Here is a 23181-nt window from a genome sequence, read left to right as displayed (position 1 = left end):
TGGAGTTCTGTTCTGTTCTTTCATTTGGGACATATTTCTTTGTCTCCATTTTGGCAGCCTCCCTGTGTTTGTTTCTATGTATTAGATAGAGCAGTTTTAACTCCCTGTCTCAGTAGTGTATCCTATTGTAGAAAAGCACACTGGTAAGTTGGATGGGGCAGAGTTTTAGGTAATTGCCTGGGCGAGGCAACCCATGTGAACTAGATTGGTAGAGTCTCAGATATGGTGTCGCTGCTCTGTGGCTCTGTGTGGGGAAGGGTTCAGAAAAGGGTCAATGGCCACTGGTTGGCCTCTGGAATTTTGTCTGGGAGGAAGCTGTCCCCCAGTACTTGCCCTGATGCCAGATACTTCAGTTTCTCCCTGTATGCCACTGGTGCCCTATAAGCTGCTGCCCTGGTGTTAGAGCCCAGAGAGAGTGAGTCTGCTTAAGTCCTAAGTCTGTTGCAGGCCCTTTAAGAGGAGACCCCTGAGAATCCCACTGTTTTTCTGCTGTCCCAGCCCCCATTGGTTTTTACAGCCAGAAGCTGTACCTTCCTGGCACTGAAACACTGGGCTGAGTGGTCTGGTGTGGGACTGGGATCCCTCGCTCCTTAGATATTCCTCCCTGATTTCTATCCACCATATGTGTGTGAGACCACCTGTTTTGCCCCTCTGCCCCTCCTACCCATCTGAATAAATGTGACTTCTTTAATTCCTTGGTTGTTGGGCTTCCACACAGATTGATTTTCTGACAATTCTGGGTGATATTTGTTTCGTAGTATATATTTTTTACTACAGTTGTGCATAGAGCTGAGGCATGTTTACCTATACCTCCCTCTTGACCAGCTCTTTCATGAAGTTTTTAGTTCTTTAACTCCGTAATGTTTTGTAAATATACTTAATTTATAAGTAGCTTTATCTTATTATATTTTCTCAGGTTGTTAGGGTGCTATTCCTCTCACATGTTTCTGTGGACTCTCCCACATTGTGGACCATTTCTTTGTTTGATTTGTACATTTAAATTGTGAGCATATTACCAGCTAGGATACATTTTCCCTGTGAAATTTCTGTGTACTCTAAGATGTGGTAGTAACCCTTGAAACAATTCTTATATTTGATTCCTCTAGGAACTCCAGGATTTCACTGGTCTGTTCCTGGGGTTCTTCTTTATTTTCTGGCACATGGAAATTTCATCCCTCCCTTCACTATGTGTGTAAAACAGTTTTGTTATATTTCCTCTAACATTTCTATATGCCTGGAGCACATAGAAGGATGTCAATATGCTAAATAGATGGGACTAGAAACTTATACCAAGTAGACAGGACTAGAAATGTACCTCAGACAGCTTTGGAGACCGCAATAGAAAATGCATGATTTTTGAAATTGGAATTGAAGTTTTAGCTGTGACTTCACCACTCTATTTGAATATGCTATGCTAAGTCATTTAACACCACTAAGCTATATTTTTCTAATCAAGAAAATAGAGGAATATTAGTACTGATCTTTCTGATTTTTTCTTCCTGTTGCTTTAAATTACCTACTTAAATGCAGGACATTTTCTCCATGCTCCATTCCTACAATAGCTGGAGGAGATTGCACATTTCTTGGGGTAGGTATAATATCTTACTCAATATCTTCCCTTAAAAAACAAACAATGGATGAATGAAATAGTAGTTGATAAAGTAATCTTGTTAGTTTCCTTTCATCATGTACTTTCCACATGTCAAAGCACTGAGAAAATGCTGGTTAAAAGGGGAGACCTAACGTTGGAAAGAAATGATAAATTCCATTTCTTAAAAAGTTTGCAAGGGTGGGGTGAGGTGTGATTACATTCTGTGGAGTTTCACTCCTCACAGTTCTCATCATTCTCTCTCCCTGGAGCACAAATGAGTGAAACTGTATATTGGTTTAGAGGTTCTGCTTGGATAAATCTTTAAGAGCCAATAAATATCTCAGTCTGAGTCAAGGAGAACAGCTTCACAGTAAATTCTTCCAGCATCCCAGGGTAGCAGGCAGCACAAGCAGAGAGACTGCCAGATCGTCTCAGCCCATGCCCAGGCGCAGACACATCACCTCACAGAGATGAGGCACATTCCTAAAACACTGTGTTTGCCATGTGGTAAAATTCCTCATCAAACAACAGAGCAATCAGATTTTTAAAAAATTAGATTAAAACATACACACAAAAACATATAGAAATAATAGGCCCTCTCAGCGATTCTTGTGGTCTGTAAACTCCAGGTGAAACTTGACTATTTGTGTGGAAGGCAGTTTAGTTTATCACTCAAGGCTTAGTGTACGTGTCCTGTGTTTCAGCTCTCCACCTCCAGAAATGTATACTATACCCACACTCAGGCGAAAGCACTAGGTTGTCTATGGTAGCTTAATTTTCCATTTTTTGCACTTTCTTTATAGTAATGAAAAATCTGGACAAGAGTAAAATTCTCATCTATTCAGAGTAAACAAAAGACTCATCTATGCAATGGAATGCTCTGTAGGTCCTAAGATTATACAGATCTCTACATAGTTATATGGCAAGGTGGCTAAGTATGTTGTTCATAATGACTAAAAGCATGAACTTTGGTGTCATATTGCCTGTGCTCAAATGTATTTTTCTTGTTATGTGACACTAGGCACACAGCTTCCAATCTGTGCCTCAGTTTGCTCACATACAAAATTAGGATAATAGTCATACTTGAGCAATAGAATTACTGGGTTACTGTGAGCATCAAAATGAATTTATATAGTGTTTAGAACAATGCCAGATTCTCAGTCAAGTACTAAACTATTATTATGTTTGCTATTATGTTATGTTTGCTATTTTTATTATTAATTAAAAATAGCAAGCTAGATCCACTTCCAGCCAAGATGGAGGTGTACACAGACATGCTGCGTCTCCCTCCACAACTAAGAAGAAATACAACTACCTCGAAACTAGGAACAACCAGAAGTTCCAGAAAAACAAACTACATGGGAGTCTGGCAAACAAAGATACAAAGAAGAAATATTCATCCAGACAGATAGGAGGGGCAGAGCTGGGGCAGAGAAGATGTGGTGTGGTGGCAGCAGCAGCAGCGGGCCGGTGGAAAGTGCAGTCACATGTTTTAAAAAATAAGGAGAGACACCTGGGGAGCATTCCCAGCTCCTCACCCAACCTCGCAGCTCATGGTCCCAGCACCAGGGAAAATCAAGCCTCATTACTTCTGACTGTGCAGAGCAGTGAGGGTTGGGGTGAAGGCAGAAACTGCTGGTCTCAACAGAGTCCGCTTGTTTAAAGGGCCCCCACGGTCCTAGAACATCCTCAGACTCACCCACTCTGGGAACGATGGCCAGGGCAGCAGTTAGAAGGGCGCCAGTCCAGTGAAGAAGTGAGAAAGGTGCCTGGAAAAGGGGTGAGTGCTGGGCAGGCGGCATTGTTCCCTCTCAGACCCCTCCCCCACATACAGCGCCACAACGTGGTGAAACAGGTCACCCTGTACTGACGAATCCCTAAGGCTCCACCCCTTACAATGTAACAGGAGGGACAGCTCTACCTGGGACACAAAAGCAAACAAACACAGGAGCCTGTCAGAATGAGGAAACAGAGTAGTATGGCCCAAAAGGGAGAATGGATTAAGGTTCCAGTGGAAGGACGAAGTGACAAGGAGATAGACAACCTAACGAATGCAGAATTCAAACCACTGGTGATAAAGATGCTCACAGGCTTGACAGATATGCTTGAGTACAGCAAAAGCATAAGAGAAGAAGTGAAGGCTATGCTAAGTGAAACGAAGGAAAATCCACACAAAACCAATGGTGAATGAAATAGTAGTTGATACTAGGGAAGGAAAGCAGGGTTCAAATCAATGATTTGGAACATAAGGAAGAAAAAAACAGTCAACCAGTGCAGAATGAGGAAGCAAGAATTGAAAAAATTGAGGAAAACTTCCCAAATTTTGTGGAAGAGATGGACATACAAGTATGGGAAGCACGGAGGGTCCTGGGCAAGCCGGACCCAGAGGGGACCACACCAGGATGCATCATGACTGAGATGCTAAAGATGAAAGATAAAGACAGAGTCCTGGGGGCAGCAAGAGAGAGGCGGAGAGTTGCCTACAGGGGGTTGCCTATAGGACTATCAGCTGATTTCTCAGAGGACACTTTGCAGGTAGGAAGGGACTGGCAAGCAGTATTCAATGTAATGAAAAGCAACCTACAACCAAGATTACTCTATCCAGCAGAGCTCTCATTTAGAAAGGAAGGACAGATGAAGTGCTTCCCAGACAAGGTAAAGCTAAAGGAGTTCATCATCACCTAGCCATTATTATATGAAATGTCAAAGGGACTTACTTAAGAAAAAAAAGATCAAAACTATGAACACTAAAATGACAACAAACTCACAACTATTAACAGCTAAATCTAAAAATATCTAAGCAAACCAGAGTAGGAACAGAATCATAGGTATGGGGATCATTTGGAGGGTTATCAGCTAGGAAGGGGGAGGGGGAAAAATGGGGAAATGGTACAGGGACTAAGAAGCCTAATTGGTTGGTACAAAATAGACAAAAGGACGTTAAGAATAATATAGGAAAGGGTGAAGCCAAAGAACTTAGATGCACAACCCATGACACGAACTAAGGAGGGGTGGGGTGGGATTGCTGGAGGGAAGGGAGATACTGGGCAGAGGGAAGCAAAGTGGAGCAATATTGAAACAACTGTAACAACATAATCAATAAAATATACTTAAAACATAGCAAGCTAATACTAACTGCTTATGTCTAGGGGTTACATTTGTGGGGTCTGAGGTTATAAGGGTATACTTTCAATCTCCATTTTATATCATTTGGATTGGCTACAGTGAACATAATAGTTTTATTAAAAATGATAATTAAAATAAAAATATACTGGATAAGAAGACAGTTGCTCTCAATGTCTGACCTACAACAGTGACTTTAAAAATCACAATTACTTATGGTTGCATATTTACTACATTATGAACTGATTAATGTGAGCAATCTCTTACATTAAATCTCATATCTTATTTTACACTTAGCAAATGTTTCATATGGTTCCTATTCATGAATTCACTTAATCCAACTAACTGGATTGTTAATGAGTTCATTTAATCCCTGTGAATTGAATTTCATATTTATTATTCTAAACAGAAAAGGAGGAAAAGCAGAAAAAGCAAGAGAAAATGAACAGAGCTGGGCAGGCAACAAAATTGAGGCTTAGCATGTTAAGAGCTTGCTTAAGATCTGAGAGCTTCTGCATAATGTAAATAGATAAAAAGCCAGGTTTCCCAAGACAAAAGCTCTTTCCATCAAACCATAATTACCCTGTAAATGGGGCCACTAAAATAATAACAAAATAGACTTATAATTCTATCCTATGCATGAACACTATCAAGCTTCTAGGTTGGTAAAAAGGTGGGTGTTTGTTGTGGGTTAAGAGGAGAGAATAGCCAAAAGGTTAGTTCTCAAAGTTTATGAACAAAGCGTATTTAACTGCCCTAGGATAAAGATGACCGGTCACTGGCAACTGACACAATACAACATATAGTTGGCTTCTATCCACAGCACCCTGAGACTGGATAATGCTGATAAGACCTTAAGGTGAGACAATGAATTGATCAAACCGGTGGAACCAACAGTATAATTTAGAAGTTGTCACTAGATTAGATGTCACTATAACAATGAACACATTCAAAACAGGTCAGATAGCCTGCCATGTACATGATCTTTAGCAACTTGCTTTCCTCTCTGGTTTTCTCACCTCAAAAAAAATGACTAGATGGCTTCTAAAGTACCTTTCATCCATTAATCCATTCATTCAAAAAGCAGGCATTGAGTGCTTTCTAAGAGCCAGACACTGATGACACTATGTTGAATGAGATTGATAAGGTCACTGCTCTCAAGGAGTTTACATTCTGGTTGAGGTTAGAGAGACAAAAAAACAAACAAGTAAACAGTTTATCAGATAGTGATAAGTATTACCATTAGAATTAAAATAGGCTGATGGATGACTCTAGGTGAGTGCCCAGAAAAGGACTCTTTGAGAAGGTAACACTTTAGATAAGAAAAAAAACTATACTCTGCATGAAGGAGAAAAAGGGTTGGTCACTCTAGGCAGAGGAAAAGCTAGTACACAGACTCTAGAGAGGGAATGAGCTTTGTATTTTAAGGAACAAAATGAAAGGATGGTAGGCAAGAGCTAGAGCATGTATGGTTCTGTAAGTCAGAGAGAATTTTGTAGGATTTTAAATAGTGGCATAATCTGATTTGTGCTTCTAAAACTGTGGTTACTATGTGCCAGAATGGGAGCAAGGATACTAGGTAAGAATCTATTGCAGTAGTCCAGAAGAAACATTATTATGTCTCTAAGGTAAGAATCACAGGAACACAGAAAATTGGACAGGTTCAAAGTATTTGCTGGAGTAAAATCAATAGTGTTTGTAGATAAATGGGCTAAGTGAAAGAGAAGAAACAAGAGTAACTGTCATATTTTGGGCTTGAGTAAGCGGCTGGATGTTGGTGCTATTTTACAAAATGAGAAGAAAGATGTATCTGAGGGGTAGTTAGAGTGTGTGCAAATAGCAGTGACTCGGGAGTTCTGTGCTGGAAATGCTAAGCATCAGATGTCTATGAAACATCTATGTGAAGATGTCAAGTAGGAACTAAAGTCAGGAGTCCTGGGGATACAACACAGTTAAAGACTGAGTCATCAGTGTATGCACTGACTGACCTGAAGAGAAGAGGTAACTATAAGATCCTGAAGCACACTCACATCAGAGGTCAAGTTGAAAAGATGGATCTAACAAAAAAGAGAAAAGAAAAGAGTGACCAATGTGATAAGAGATTGCAACAAAATCAGAAGAATGTGATACGAAGAGGGCAATCCAGCCTGTCAAATGTTCCTAGGAGGTCTAGTAAGATAAGACCAGCAAATCAAGTATTTGGTTCCACATAAAGGAAATCATGCTAAGGATTCTGCTATATCTACAACTACCATGGTTTTATAGCACTTAGGACTGGGGAGGAGCCCTTAACAGTAAATTTGCTAAGGGGTTCTAGAAAGTTAAATTGGAAGTCAGTAGACAGGATTTTCTGGTGTGACTATTCCAATATGTAGAAAATCTCAAGAATATTCATCAAGAGGATAAATAAACATGGTTTTTAGCAGAGTCACTAAAACAAGGAGATTGGTGTAGTTCAAGATAAATGTAATTATCTTAAGGAGTAGAATGCATCTATATGCAATAATTACACATGATGAAGAAAGAAAACATTATATTTAAGTAAGTTGGCACCAGTCCAGAAGTCAATAGCTATCATATAACTATTAGAGTTTTTAACTTAACTATTGATGTTTGGGTATATGGGACTAACTGAATAATAATTCTTTTTGAAAGAACTATATTCATTTAGGAAAATAGTTTGTAATGCTAACTAGGGGGTAGAAAGATTTCTCCAATACATGGGTTAGCATGAAACAAACAGTTCTATGTTAAAATGAGTAAGTACTGGGGATAAGACAGTGCTAAGCAATATGGCAGGGGGGGTGGAGTTCAAGTTATTGAAATAGCAGAAAGAGTTTTAGGAATCCACATACCTCACATTGAATTTTAAGTTGTTTATGCTGTTATAATGTAACTTACCTTCACAAAACTTTAATAAAGTCTTACACTAGTAAATAGCTCATGTACCTGTGGGTACTGACATTTAGAAATCTACCAATAAAAAGCCAACTCATCACCCAATTATTCTATAGTGCACTTTACAGTTGAGAAACCGAGTCCAAGCACATACAGCTTCCAATCAGCAATTTTTAACCTCACTTTAAAATATGAACAGAAAGCCAAGGATTATTTGACATTTGAAGGAAGTCTCTAACACAAAAGAGACACCAGAACAAGAAAGGAAACTCAAAAGATTACATACTAAAAAGAACATCTTAGTGAAACTATATTTAATGACCACAGAGAGAATAAGATAAGCTATTTATCCTTAAAACAAAGTCAAGTACCATTAAGAAAAAGGAAAAAGAATAAGCAAAGATTATTGTTAGGGTAAGAAACGGTTCTTAAAAATTTAAATATGATAGGTAAAATTATATATATTTGTAATTTATATATAGATTATAAATTATTATCTATTACATATATGTTTTATTAATTTATATATTTGCAAAAGATTTAGAAAACAAAGCTAAGAGAATACCTCAAATTCTTTTTTGAAAAAACTGGAGAGAAAAGAGATGAAACAAGGAGGCCCAACATTCTACAAACAAGAGTACAAAAGAGAAAAAAATGCCAAGAGAAATATAATGAGATGATTTTCTGTACCTGAGAAACACAAATGTCCAGATGAAACAGCCTACTGAGAACCCAGCACAATGAATGAGAAAAAAATCCACCATGGTCGTAAACATTCAGAACACAGGGAAGATGGTAAAAGTTTCAAGAAAGGGGGGAGAAAAACAGGTCCCATACAAATGATCAAGAATCAATGGCAGTGAATACCATACCCAGTGCTAACAATATAGGATACAAACAGTTTATGACATTTGCGATCTAAAAAGTATTTACCTCCTATGTACCTTTTTCTCAAGGAGTCTTCTAAAGGATGGCTCCATCTAAAGTAATGAGGCAAATCAAGAAAGAAAAACCAATATTCAGAAAACAAGGTATCAACACAGGAGGGAGATGACGGCAATTCCCTGGATAACAGTGAAAATAAGTTAGTTTGACAACTGGGTAGAAAACAAGCAATCCAGATGAAACTAGGGGACAGGGCCTGACCACCTGGTAGATTTACATGTGTAGAAAGTTCTATTAAAGGTTACATTACTTGAGTTTGGGAATGTAGATGCCATACTGCCTGAGTTCAAATCCTGGTTCTGCCTCATAAGATCTTATCTGAGTCAGTTAGCCTCTCTGTGCTTCACATGTCCCATCAATAAAATGTGGCTCATAACGTGCCTACCTCACTGAGTGGTTCTAAGAAGTAAATAGGGCACGGTACCTAAGGTGCTAAAAATAGTGTTGGTTCTAAAAGGGCTATTGGAGGGGTGTACAGATTGTCCACTCATGGATAAAGCCTAAGTGAGACCTGATTTTGTTTGAGCTACACATGATGTTTCAAAGCCAAGTCAAGCTGTGAAGACCCTGATGGCTGCTCTCAGGTGTCACACCGGCCAGGCACTTTTCTACACCTCAGTGACCCAGCTCTGCGCTATCCCTGGAAGGCTCCTTCATGGTGTCAGCCCCCACACTGTCTTTAAGGGCTTAACAAAACCACAAGGCTAGTCCACATGGAGGAAGTCATTTTATTAGGCATTTTCCTGTGTGCAGGACAGATGTGTTTGGATTTTGGTAAAGGAACTGAAATTTCAACAGCTGAGCTGGAGACAGCTGCTCCAGAAACCCAGTGGGAGGAGCAGGGGGTCTCGTGTTTTGTATCGTAGCTTGGCAACACTCCTTGCTGCTGCTGACCCGGAGCAGAGGCCCTGCCTCTTTGTGATGGGCCTCCAGGCAATCCTATTTCAGGCTGCGTCAGGAAGAAACAGTGTGATCATGTCACAGGGACTCCCCTGCTCAGGTCACAAAAACACTAAGATGCCACCTGAGAATGAAATCCCATACAAAAGAAATGGATAGGCATTTATGACAGCTGTGGGAAGTGAGAATTTTTAAAGAAACAAAGTAAGTGCAGATTAATTTATTTTAAGAATCTCTGAAGTTCTGAGTAATGGCCTTGGATTTATAATGCCTGTGGACTTTGGTGCCTACAACAATAAGCAGAAGCACAGAGTTTGGGGTTTTAAAGCCTTTAGACATTTCTCTATAAAACCAGTTCATTCATGCCAGATAGCCATTTTTTCTGGAAAGTATTTCAGTTTACTTTCACACCACCACAACCCCCCCGCCCCCATCCCACCCTTACCACCTGGCCAGGTTAGAGCTATGGTAAAAAGAAGGGAGACTGAGGAAAAAATATTTATCAAGTACCCATTCTGCGCTGGGCATTGAGCTAGAAGCGTTGCCCACATAATGATAAAAATGATCATAATTTGAAGCCAAGAATTATTATACCAATTTTAAATAGGAAGAAACTAAAGCTCAATTAATTTGAAATATATCTAAAACCACAAGGGTAATGAGCAGCAGAGCTGAGATGAAAATGAGGTCCTTCTGAATCTACAATTTTTCACTCTACCATGCTCCTGCTCACAAACCCAAACGCAGACCTTTGTTTTCTCTTATGCTTAAGGCAGCACTGCCACTAACAAAGCCATCACGTTCCATTTAGTCATGGAAGTCATGGAAGGCAGTCCCATAAATTCAAACTGTGAGTGTGAATGCACTGGTCCCTAGTTTATCAATTAAGATTTCTGCTGTGGCACATTTCTCTATTTTGCCAAGTATTTAAAATCTTCACTATTCATTGCTTCTCACCCTGCTCAGTGAAAGTTGGCAAGCAGTGTTATCCTCGCTTAATAACCCAAGCTACCTAGGGGGATAGCCTGGATTAGAAACTATGATGCTCAGAGCTCGTGGGTGAGCACTGAGTCTCCTGTCCAGATGCAATGTGTAATTTGGAGGTCTATTTGGTGGAAATCCAGTGAAGAGTCTGGTGGATGTGATTGCTTTAGAGCGTTGCCATCCAGGACACTACCCTTGCTTCGTTTCCTCCTATCTCTCCGATGACTTCTCTTTAGGGAGACTCCTCTTAGTCCCCTTTTAGAGTTGGTATAATGCAAAGTTCCAATCCCAACCCTCTCCTTGCTTATTCTCTTCATTCATTCAGCCAGAAAGTATTTGAGCTCTTATTATATGTGCATGTCAACTGCTCATTGACTCTCAGGTTTGTTTCTGGCCCTGTCCCCTGTTCTGTTCTGTTCTGTTCTGTTCTGTGATATAGGCTCTCTAGCTTCTGGTTACTTACAATTTATGAGAGATATTGGTATAACATTGGAGGATAGCTAAAATAAGGCAGCCAGATTTTCCTCTCCATCCCACCCTCCCCATGGACGTTCAGGTCCTGGATCCCACTGGTCACCTGTCCAGGAAGCCTGTGGCTGTAGCTCCTGAGAGACAGTGGGCTCCCTTCCTCCACCATTCCTCCAGCCCTAGGGGCAATGGCCGCTTCTAGCTGTTTCTGGTCTGTGGGGTGCCTCATTGCTCTCCATTTGGCTGTCCAGCTTTTCCATCCCTTTTTAACCAGTTATCTTTATTATATCCCATCTTTCACAAAGACCTAGAGCCCGTTTTCCTGGCTCTATCCTGACTGACATAGACAGACAGCATCCTTAGTGACGGGCTATATAAACCAACCTTGACAATGGCAGGAAAGAAATTTATTAGAAAGATTTTGGAGAAAGCAAAGACTCTCTGACAGGACCAAAGAACCATGGTCTGAGACCACAAAGGAATGAGCAGGGCTCAGAACCCTCCAAGTCCACTGTTTGGGTGAAGCCATACTGAGGTCTTGGCTGCACCACATGTGCCACCAACACTAGATGCTGACAGTTACCATTCAAGTTGTTGTCTGTACATCTGTCCACAGAATCAATTCTGGGCATTTCCTACTTCTTCATGACATTAGTTTACACTTTATTTTTTTTTTTTAATTATTTTTTTATTTTGGTTTTTCAGTTACAGTTGTCCCCTTTTTCCCTAATTTCTCTCCCCCACCCAACCCACCCCCTCTCCCGCAATCATATCCCTCCCCGTTGTCCATGTCCATGAGTCTTTCATACAGGCTCTTTAATTAAACCCTTCCCTTACTTATCCCCCTTCTCTCCCTCTCCCCTCTCCCCTATTGACTGCTATTCTGCTCTTTGTCCTATTTAGTTCCTTTGTTTGTGTTGTTCTTTAGTTTCCTGTATTAGGTGATATCATATGGTATTTTTCTTTCTTTGCCTGGCTTATGTCACTAAGCATAATTCTCTCTAGTTCCATCCATGTTGTTGCAAATGGCAGGAGTTCCTTCTTTCTTTCTGCTACATAGTATTCCATTGTGTAAATGTACCACAGTTTTTTGATCCACTCATCTACAGATGGGCACTTAGGTTGTTTCCAGCACTTAGCTATTGTAAACAGTGCTGCAATGAACATAGGGGTGCATTAGTTTCCACTTTAGAAAGCAGAATGAGTGCATCTGATTGACAAAGCCAAGGTCATGTGCCCACCCCTGGCTGTACATGCATCTGACATTTTCAGTTCCTAGCATGGGAGATATGCTCTTTATAGGTAACAGAATTCCCTATATGTAGGAGAGGGATTTGGATGCTGAGTGGACATTCTCTTTGAGCAGACCTTGAGACAAGGATTCACTGTACATGGCTTATTTGGAAGTATCGCAGAAATTACTGGTAGGAAGTGAGGGAAGTAAGATAAGGAAGGGGAGACCAACAATGGAGTTACTGCTATGGGATAACTAGAGTACATGTCTCAAGAGTCATCCCACCAAGGGGCTGCGATATTTATTATGCACCACTGTACCCCTCTCTGCTGAGAGCACCTGGGGTGGGGTTTAATTCTCCTGACTCCCAGCCTTCCTCCCTCCTGTGTGAGCTGAGTGGGCCTTGGTAGCCAGACCAAACCTTCAGGCAAACAAATGTGAAGACTGGCGGATGAAAGTTGGACAGCTGCAAGCTGAAAAGGTAAAGGATAAAGGGCATGGCAGGGCATCAAGGGCATCTGCTGCAGGGGCTAAGATAAAAGACAAAGGTCCCCAGACACGAGGAATAGCTAAGTATTCAAGATAGAAGTGAACCAGAGAGCTTTCCTGGCCTCACTAAGCTAGTGGTCTCAAGATTCAGACATGAACAGCCAAGTACAGTTCTGGTGTCCTTATATTCATTATCTCTGTATATCACTATAACCCCACAGGGAGGTGTGTCCCCAGTAATCACTATAACCCCACAGGGAGGTGTGTCCCCATTTTACTGGGGAAAAAGTTAAGGCACTTGTAGTTAGTTACCCCTGCAGAGGTAATGGTAAAAAAAATAAAATAAAATATAATAACAGCGCAGTTCATGTGTACCTGAGAGATACCTTCATTACTAGTCTGTGCTGAAACATGAAAAAAAATTTTAAAACACTGCAAATTTACATTTATTATATTTATATAATAAAATACATGATTTCTTATTTTCAGTTACAATTTAGAACTTATTAAAGAAATATAAAAACATAAAAAAATTTCTTTTCAAATAATGGAAACATGGATATTGCTAAAAACTACAACCAAAAATATCTAACTTTAATTAATCAGAATTTTCAATAGTTAGCTTTGCAAAATGTTTGAACAGTCATCACAACTCTTGCAAAAATATTTTGATAAGCAAGTCATTTTGGATGCATAGCACCTAACACATCTTTTTCTTTTTCTGCTTGTCGAGGGAGCCATATCTATGTTGTTGTTAGAATTTCCTTCAATTTATGTTTGAAATTGATGAAGTTTCAGGCATAAAGGCTTATGCACACCTGTAGAGATTTCTGAACACCTATTTGTTCTGACACTAACTGCGTTACAAGATTTCTAATAAATATTCTGTGCCTTATTTTCACATTGCTCTTCAGCATATGAATAGTCTGAGCATTTATTCCTGCAATATTCATAATTGTGTAGAATATAACCATAGACCATCTTCTGGTGCTCCTCGCCACATTAAATGTACCAATCATTTGGTCTACAGTATCAAGTCGTGACTTCATTTGGTAAAAATATTCTATTATATCAGGCTTTTGCAAATCTAAATTTATGGCATCATTGAAATGCACATATGAAACTAAAATTATGTTTTTTTCTTTTTTCTTTTTTTTTTGGTATATAAGACGTAAGTGTGCCATCTGCACCAAAAGCAAATAAGTTGGATTTGGGGGGCCTGTTTTTAGAAGACACAAATTCAGGGGGTAGTTGGGGGTTACTCTTACAAAGAGTACCTACATATGAAAGCTATAACCAAATTGATGGCTTAAAAGTTATGGCCTAACATTAGTCACGTACAAACGCACAGCCAGTCATGGCCTTGAACCTATGCACCTGATATATGTAACAATATTTATGAAATGAGTTTGTTTGTAGCCAAGACCTCTGCAGCATTACTCTTAGCTGTCTGAATATTCCTATTCTTCATATCTCAGCTTTGATGTAATTCATCAAGGTCTGCCTGCACAGTGTGCCCCATTACCAAGCCTGGGCTACCCCTATCAGACAACTGATCCTCTGCATTGTAATTGGTAATTCATTCTTGTGAATTGTCAGGAGCTGAGGTCTTTCAGAGCAGGAACTATGTCTGTTTTGTTTAGCAATATGTGCTCAGCATCCAGGCTAGAACCAGCTCATTGTAGATGTGCAAACCTCATTTACTCTGATCATCTTTTCAATGACTTGAATAAATAAATAAGGCTCAGAGATGTTGAGCAACTTGACTAGCCTCAAATCTAAGAGGTGGCAAAATCAAGGCTTAAACTACAATCAGTCTGAACCCCAAATAATTCTATACTTTGCTGAGCATTAAGCAACTTATCCATCTATGACATCGAGAACGCTTAAGTTGGCTTAAAGGCTGCTATTTTAAGGTCAAAGTAATGGGGCAGAAAGTGTCTAAGAACATCCCACAATCATCAGATGGAGGGATTACAGAGCAGAACTCTAGACCTAAAGCTAGAATAAGGTTCCTAGAGGACAGAGACCCCTAGCCAAAGTTCTGCTGGACATCTTTAAAATTTCCCCTAGATTTTAACATACTAAAGTTTTTAACCTAATCTCTAAGTAAAAGGAAAATGATTCTCTCTAGCACCAACTAAATGGCATCCAAATTGGACAGAAAACTGGCTATTTGCAGATTGTATGATCTTATACATAGAAAACCCTACAGACTCCACCAAAAACTACTTTAAATAGTAAACAAATACAGTAAAGTTTCAGGGTAAAAAATCAATGTATAAAAATCGGTTGCATTTCTATATACTAATAACAAACTATCTGAAAATGAAATGAAGAAAACTATCCCATTTACAATTGCATCAAAAATAAAATACTTAAGAATAAACTTAAAAAAGGAAATGAAAGACCTGTACTCTGAAAGCAAGACATTCTGTATTTACGAATTGGAAGAATTAATACTGTTAATATGTCGAACTGCCTAAAGCACTTTACAGACCGAGTGTAATCCCTATCCCAATGGCATTTTTTCACAGAAACAGAATAAACCTAAAATTTGTATGGAACCATGAAAAACCTTAAAGAGCCAAAGCAATTCTGAGAAAAAGGAACAAAGCTGGACGTAGCATACTCCCCGATTTCAAACTATGCTACAAAGATATAGTGATCAAAACAATATGGTACTGGCAGGAAAAAAGACAGACCAATGGAACAGAACTGAGAGCCCAGAAATATGGACAACTAATTTACGATGAAGTAGCCAACAATATAAAAAGAAGAAAGAAAAGTCTCTTTAATAAATAGTGCTGGGAAAACTGGCCCACCACTTTACACCATACACAAAAATTAGTTCAAGATGAATGGACTAAAGACTTAAATGTAAGACCTGAAACAATAAAATACATGGAAGGAAATAGATGCTAAAGCTTCTGGACATCAGTGAGTGGTGCTTTTGTGAATTTGTTCCCAAAGGCAAGGGAAACAAAGCATAGATGAACAAATGGGGCTACATCAAACTAAAAAGCTGCTTCTGCACAGCAAAGGAAACCATCAACAAAACAGAAGGGCCAACAGCTGAATGAGATATGGATGTGCGTTCAAGAGGAATATTTAAAATTATAGCAAAACATTCATTTTTGTGAATCTCATTTTTTATTTTTTTGCACTTGAGAAGTAAGCTTAGAGAAAATAATAATCAAACTCACACATACTGAGTCATACAAAGCAAAGGTAATTTGTCAATCTGCCTTTTTAGGTTAAGATAAACTTGACAGTACACATAACTCTATACTATTACAATTCTTCTGATTTTAGTTCATAAGAATTATAGCTTTCACAATGCACAAATATGGTTTTGGAGTAAAGGTGAAGTTGAAATACTCACATTCAGCTGGGCAGCTGAGAGGATCTGGCCAATTTTCCATATTTGCTCTACAGATACGTGGTGCAGATGATGTCAAATCAAAAAGAAGAGAACTTGCTATGCCAGGTTGTATTTTCCCAAAACGGCCATGTTAATATTTCTAGTCTGACACATTCTGCAGAACTTGCTACTTTACCTTAAAAAGATAGTCTATTTCTCTTCTTGGACCTGGGCAATGCATTCTGACTACCTCGAATAAAAGAATATAGAGAAAGTGATGCTGTGTGATTACAAGGTCAGGTCATAAAAGCTGATACAGCTTCCACCTGGCTTTCTCTTGGGATACCTGCCTTTGCAACCCAGCCACCATGTTGTGGGCAAGACAAGCAGCCACATGGAAGGGCCACATGTAGGTGTTCCAGCCACAGCCTCATGGTGGTCCCAGTCAACAGCCAGTATTCACCACCAGTCACTCTTTTTCAGCCTTCTAGCCACCTTACCTGATGCCAAGTAGGATAGATAAAAAATGTCTCCACCACTCTCCAGCCAATTCTCAAAACTGTGAGCAAAATAAATATTGCCGTAGTCTTAAGCTACTGCTTTGAAGTGATATGTTCTACAGCTACTGGAATACTTATCAAGTGTCTTTATACTGTTTTGTATTCTGTCAACAGTTTAAGTCACTTTTCACCAGGAAAACAACTTAACAGTCATTTATAATCATATACAACGATTCATATATTCTGGTATCTGACTCTCTAATTGTCTTTTATCCTCTAAGTGCTTGGTCACTGTTGGACCTGCGTCGTGTGAGAGCTATGCTTGTTCAACTGGAACAACGCAAATTCTTTCTTCAAAAATTGTAAGCTTAATAGATACTCATGAAAATTAAAACTTCACAGGTTTTTAGTAAAAGAAAAAGAAAAATCTTACTTTGTTGCCTAACTTTCCCTCAATTTCCCATCCTTCTAAGGTAACTATACCAAGTCTAGTGTATCCTTTCAGACCCTTCTCAGCTTTCCTGCACCTTTATATATACACACCCCTAAATACATATCACAGGCAAATTCCACTATAGGTTGTGAGTTTCTTTTCAGTGTGTTCTTAAAGCAAGCCTGTTTGTAATAATTATGATGAGGATATGAAGATGATGATGATGGTTTCCACTTTATTTTTTTATCTCTTTCCATGTGCCAGGCAATGCAGTACCTGCATAGTTTAAAATTTACTAATGTGGGAGTATTTACACAATGGAAAATGGAAAATACTAAAAATCAAGGCTTTTGTTTCTGCAAAACCAGTTTTTAACTTTACTAGCAAGAATCGTGTTTGTCTTTGATTAATACAACCAGGATAGTATCCAGACATGGAAGGCTCTCAATAAATATATATTTGTTGAATGAATGAATCAATGCTCTAATCATAGGCTTAAATAATATTCCAGTTGATGCACTTCTGAAACAAATGTGACCTACCAGTGTGTGAATGAACATGCTTTTGACATACAAATTCTATTAGTCTTTGTTTTCAGGCATTTCTTTAGGTAATTAAATTACCCTCTATGTTCGTTATCAGAGACGATGACATAGTTAAAGCATGCAATTCACACAGTGGCACAATTCCCCTAAGGTCAAGTGATTATGTTAAAATAAATTTAAACCTCATAGCCAAAAAGTATCATCTTTTATATTAGCTTTTGTCATATTCAAGTACTTTTTCAGGAGGGACTAAGTCAAGAAAATTAAAGAACATATACAGAAGTACATGTGGTTATATGTGTGTGTACACATATGCATGAGTACACATGGGCATATATAGATTTTTTGGAGGAATCTACATGCATAATAAACAATATCTTATTTAAACAGACATGGTGGGAGGGTTGATGGTATATGGGGAAAAGGTGTGAATAATAAAATATATAAAGAATTAAGGATTTGTTTTCTGTCAGAGGAAGAAAATCATACCTGTAAGATGGATGCCTCCAAATTTAAACACTACCCCACCCCCTAAAATATTTAAGCAACTTATGCATTTTAGACCTAAAAAAACCAAGGCAATGATAATAATTGGGTGAAGGACAAAGGCAGTCCTGAAAAACAAAACTATGGACATTATGTAATCTTAATGCCTGCTTTGGATTTTAGGTCACTGACAATAACTATGATTTGTAGAATGATAGATATCTACATGGCACATCCCCAAATTCCAACTCTGCTTAAAATGCAAATGCTTTCCAAAGCAAATCTATCTTTTCAATTAACCTTCTTGTGTGCTCCAAGAAGTTCTTTTGGGTCAGTCTGGTTATGAAGATGAAGGATAATAGTATTGGTACTGGTGGATTCACCAATTATTCTTTAAGGCTGGTCCCTTTCCATGCTGAACTGACAAATAGGCATTTAGGTGAACTTTTTGCTTTCCTTTTTTTTTTTTTTTTTTGAAATTCCAGGAAATTTTAGCAATCTATGTTCTGTTTTTATGAAAAAAAAACTCATTAGGGTATTATAAATAATAGTAGAGCTTATTGTGAGACTTATATATCACCACTGGGAAGTGATTCCTTGCTTTTGAGACACAGCAAAAATTTCCATCACTGAAAATATAGTCATCATGTGGTAGCATTTCCAAAACCAAAGGTATGCACTAGCAAACTGTAAAGAAGCTGAGATAAAACCTGGTATTTTGCCTATAGAAATCAAAGAGAATAAAATTAAGTGAATGTCTAAGAAAATTTCTAGCATTCTAAAGCTTTGTCAGGTCATCAAAATAAATTAACTTATCAAGAAATCTTAAATGAAAGAGTAGAAAAATCAAAGCAGGGCACATTGCCAAAGTTCAAGGATTACTCAATATTAGAAAAAACCTATTAGTATAATTATTCTCCTTCTCCTCATATTCCTAATCCCTTCTTGAAAAATTCAGTCCAAGCCCATTAGCTAAGTCCAAGAAGAAGTGGGGGTGTGTTAGAAGAGGAGTTGTGTGAGAAGGGCATACACAGGGAGAGGGCAGTGGTTGTAAATGGAAGACTGGTTTTACACAACAATTTGATCATAAAGGTAACTATTTTAAGGATAATAAAAATTAGGTTTCTTACTCTCAGAGAAGGGAATTACAAATATGGAAAGGGAGAAATCTAGGATAAGCCAAAGCGGTTGGATTGAAGTAAAAGTATCCCTACAAACTGATGGTTTTCAATAGATGGATGGGTGACTTGATATACCAACAGATAATGTAGAAAATCATAGGCATAAATGTGTATGCATATACACACAATCATACATATACTCTCTTGCGCACTCCACTGAGAGGGACTTGGGAGCAGAGACATCCAAAGAGCAGTGAACCTAACTTAGAGATCAAATTGTGGTCCTTAGAGATCAAATTGTGGTCTCTAAATATCATTATTCACTAAGGGAAACCAGGCTTCTTTGAAAAATGTCCTGTTCTAGGTCTGGGAAAGGAAAAATAAAGATAAAACTGGAGCATCTTCTTATACCAAAGGGTAAGGAAGCAGTCAAAGAATGAAGGGGACATACGAAAAGAACATATAAGCAGTTTGAAGGTGTTCCCACTGTTTAAATCTGGGATAATTTGACATCAAAATAGAAATCTTAGTAACAGATCATAACACGGCAACTTAAATATGAAAATGTGGATTCATACTGATATGAAGGAATGTTTGATAAAGAATTGGATATTTATATATTTTCAAAGAAACTTTTCACAAAATAAAACTATTTAAAAGGAAAAAGATAATTTATAGGAGAGAAACCTGACATATAACACCTTAATCAAATTACCAAATTGAGCATCACTGGTAATGGGAAAAATCAAAGTCATGTACCACTTGATAACATACAATAATAAGAACATAGTATCCTTTCTGTAATATTTCTGGCCAAAATGCATAACCTGAATGTAATCACAAAGAAAGATCATACAAACTAAAACTGAGGGACAATCTACAAAAGAACTGTTGTGTAATTTTCAAAAATGTCAAGAAAAGCCAAGAAAAGACTGAACAATTGCTCCATAATGAAGGAGACTAAATAGACATGATGGGTAAAAATTTTAAATAACATCTTTGAGATGTAATTCATATCTCATAAACTTTACCCTTTCAAAGTATACAAATCAATGTTGTTAGTAAATCCACAAAGTAGTGCAACTATGATCACCATTTAATTTTAACACCTTTTAAACCTGGGAATAAGTTTTATGAAGGATGTAGAAGACCACTGATACACTGAAAATTATAAAACAGAAAATTATAGAAAGAAATTACAAAAGACACAAAGAAATAAAAAGATATTCTATGCTCATGGGTTTGAAATGTATTATAATACTATTAAATTAAATTATTAAAATGTCCACACTACCTAAAGCAATCTACAGATTCAATACAATCCCTATCAAAATCCCAAGGGCATTTTTCACAGAAACAGAACAAATAATCCTAAAATTTGTGGGGTACTACAAATAAACCACGAATACTCAAAGAGATTCTGAGAAAAATGAACAAAGCCAGAGGAATCACACTTCCTGATTTCAAACTATAGTATTAAATACCAGTATAGCATGGTACTGGCAGAAAAACAGATATTTGATCAATGAAACAGAATTGATAGCCCAGAAACAAATCCACGCATATATGGACAACTACTTTATGGGGGGAAAAAAGTGAAGAACATACAATGGAGAAAGGAAACTCTCTTCAATGGTGGGAAAACTGGACAGTCACATGGAAGAGAATGAAGCTGAACCACTATCTTACACCATATACAAAAATTAACTCAAAATGGATTAAAGACTTCAATGTAAAACCTGAAACTGTAAAATACATAAAGGAAAACATAAGTCTAAGCTTCTGGACATCAGTTTTCGCAATGTTTTTGTGAACTCAACTTCAATGTCAAGGGAAACAAAAGAAAAAACAAATGAATGGAACAACATCAAACTAAAAAATATCTGTACAGCATAGGAAACCATTAACAAGATGAAAAGACATCCACTAAATGGGAAAAGATATTTGCAAATCATGCATTTTATAGGAGTTAATATTATATATATATATATATAAAGGACATATACCAAGAACAAAAACAGCCCAATCAAAAAATGGGAAGAGGATAGAATAAGCATTTTTCCAAAGAAGACATACAGATGGCAAACAGGAACATGAAAAGATGTTCAACATCACTAATTATTAGAGAAATGCAAATTAAAGCCACAATGAGCTATCACCTTACACCTATAAGAATGGCAATCATCAAAAAGACAGGATATAATGAGTGCTGGAGAGTATGTGGAAAAAAAAAAAAAAAGAACTCTTGTACACTCTTGATGGGGTTATAAATTAGTAAGGCCACTATGAAAAACAGTATGGAAATCCCTCAAAAAATTAAGACTAGAACTACCATATCATCCAGCTATTCTACTTCTGGACATTTATTCAAAGAATACAAAAGACACTATTCAAAAAGACATAATGCATACCTATGTGCATTGCAGCATTATTTACAATAGTCAGATATGGAAACAACCTGAATTTTCATCAATTGATGTATAAAAATAATTTGGTTTATATATAAACACACAATGGAATACTACTTAGCCATAAAAAGGTAAAATCCTGCCACTTGCAACAACATGGATTAACTTTGAGGATATTATGGTAAGTGAAAATAAGTCAGATGGAAAAAGACAAATATATAATGTAGTATATGCAGATACCAAATAATAATGTTGCACACTCAAAACTCATAATAAAACAAATAAATAATACTATATTCACACATACACACACACACACACACACACATATATATACACAAAATTTAGAACATTTTCATAACCCTAAAAAGAAACTTTATACCCAATAAGTCACTCTCCATTCCCTCTACCAACAACCACCAATCCCTAGATAAAACTAATCTATTAATATTTTCATTCTGTGAATTTGCCTATTCTGGGCCTTTAATATAAATAGAATCATACATATATCATCTTTTGTGTGACTGGCTTATTTCACTTAGCATAATGTTTTCAAGGTTTATCCATGTTTTAACATAAATCAATACTTCATCCTTTTTTTTTTTGGCTGAATAATATTCCACTGTATAAAGATGCCATATTTCACTGACCTATTCAAGAGTTTGATAGACATTATGGTTGCCTCAATTTTTGACTATTATGAATAATCTTATATTTGTGTATAATTGTTTTGTGGACAACATCTAATTATAACCTAGATGTTATTGGGATGTGGCCGTGACATTTGGCAGAGCTTGAATGGAATCTAAAGATTAGATGATAGTAATATAGCTATCAATGTTTATTTCCCAGTATTGATAGTTATATTTTGATAATCTAATACTTCTTGTTCGTAGAAAATATACACTAAAGTATTCAGGGTTAATGGGGCATCATGTCAGCAACACACTTTCAAATTATTCAGGAAAAAGAGTTCTTTGTACTATGCTTACAACTTTTCTCTAAGTTTGAAATTGTCTCAAGAGAAAGACTTCCAAGCTCATTTTATGGACCAACATTAACCTGACACCAAAACAAGAGAAGATACAAGAAAATCACAGGCAAAATCCCTGATGAATATAGATGCAAAAATCCGCAATAGAATATTAGCAAACCGATCTCAATAATACATTAAAAGGATCATACACCATGATCAAGTGGGATTCACTCCAGGGATGCCAGGATGGTTCAACATCCACAAATCAATCAATGTGATATACCACATTAACAAAATGATGGATTAAAATCACATGTTTATCTTAATAAATGGAGAAAAAGAATTTGACAAAGTTCAGCATGCATTTAACATAAAAACTCTTACCAAAGTAGGTATGCCATGCCCAGAGCTAACATCATACCCTATGGTAAAAAGTCAAAAGCTTTTCCCCTAATGATCAGGAACAAGACAAGGATGCCTACTCTGGCCACTTTTATTCAACATGGCATTGGAAGTCCTAGTAAGAGAAATTAGGCAACAAAAAAATAAAAGGCATCCAAATCAGATGAAGAATTAAAACTTATTATTTGCAGATTGCATATTATATGTAGAAAACCCTAAAGACTACCAAAAAACTGTTAAAATTATTAACTTCAGTACAGTTCTAGGACACAAAATATATATACAAAAAAAAAAAAAAAATTCTCCTCAGGCGC

General features: G+C 37.5%; 1 long non-coding RNA gene across 1 annotated transcript in view; it reads right to left on the bottom strand.

Moving 5' to 3' along the window:
- Window positions 1-8545: 8545 nt before the first annotated feature.
- Window positions 8546-23181, bottom strand: part of LOC150013087 (uncharacterized) — a 175641-nt gene continuing 161005 nt past the window's right edge. The window contains exon 5 of the long non-coding RNA XR_016510798.1: window positions 8546-8592. This is a non-coding gene — a long non-coding RNA (uncharacterized LOC150013087). The remainder of the gene's footprint in view (window positions 8593-23181) is intronic.

The sequence above is a fragment of the Furipterus horrens genome, unplaced genomic scaffold, assembly GCF_987537825.1.
Source record: "Furipterus horrens unplaced genomic scaffold, mFurHor1.1.pri manual_scaffold_4, whole genome shotgun sequence".
In the NCBI taxonomy this organism is placed as follows: domain Eukaryota; kingdom Metazoa; phylum Chordata; class Mammalia; order Chiroptera; family Furipteridae; genus Furipterus; species Furipterus horrens.
This window is presented reverse-complemented; position numbering and strand designations above follow the sequence as displayed.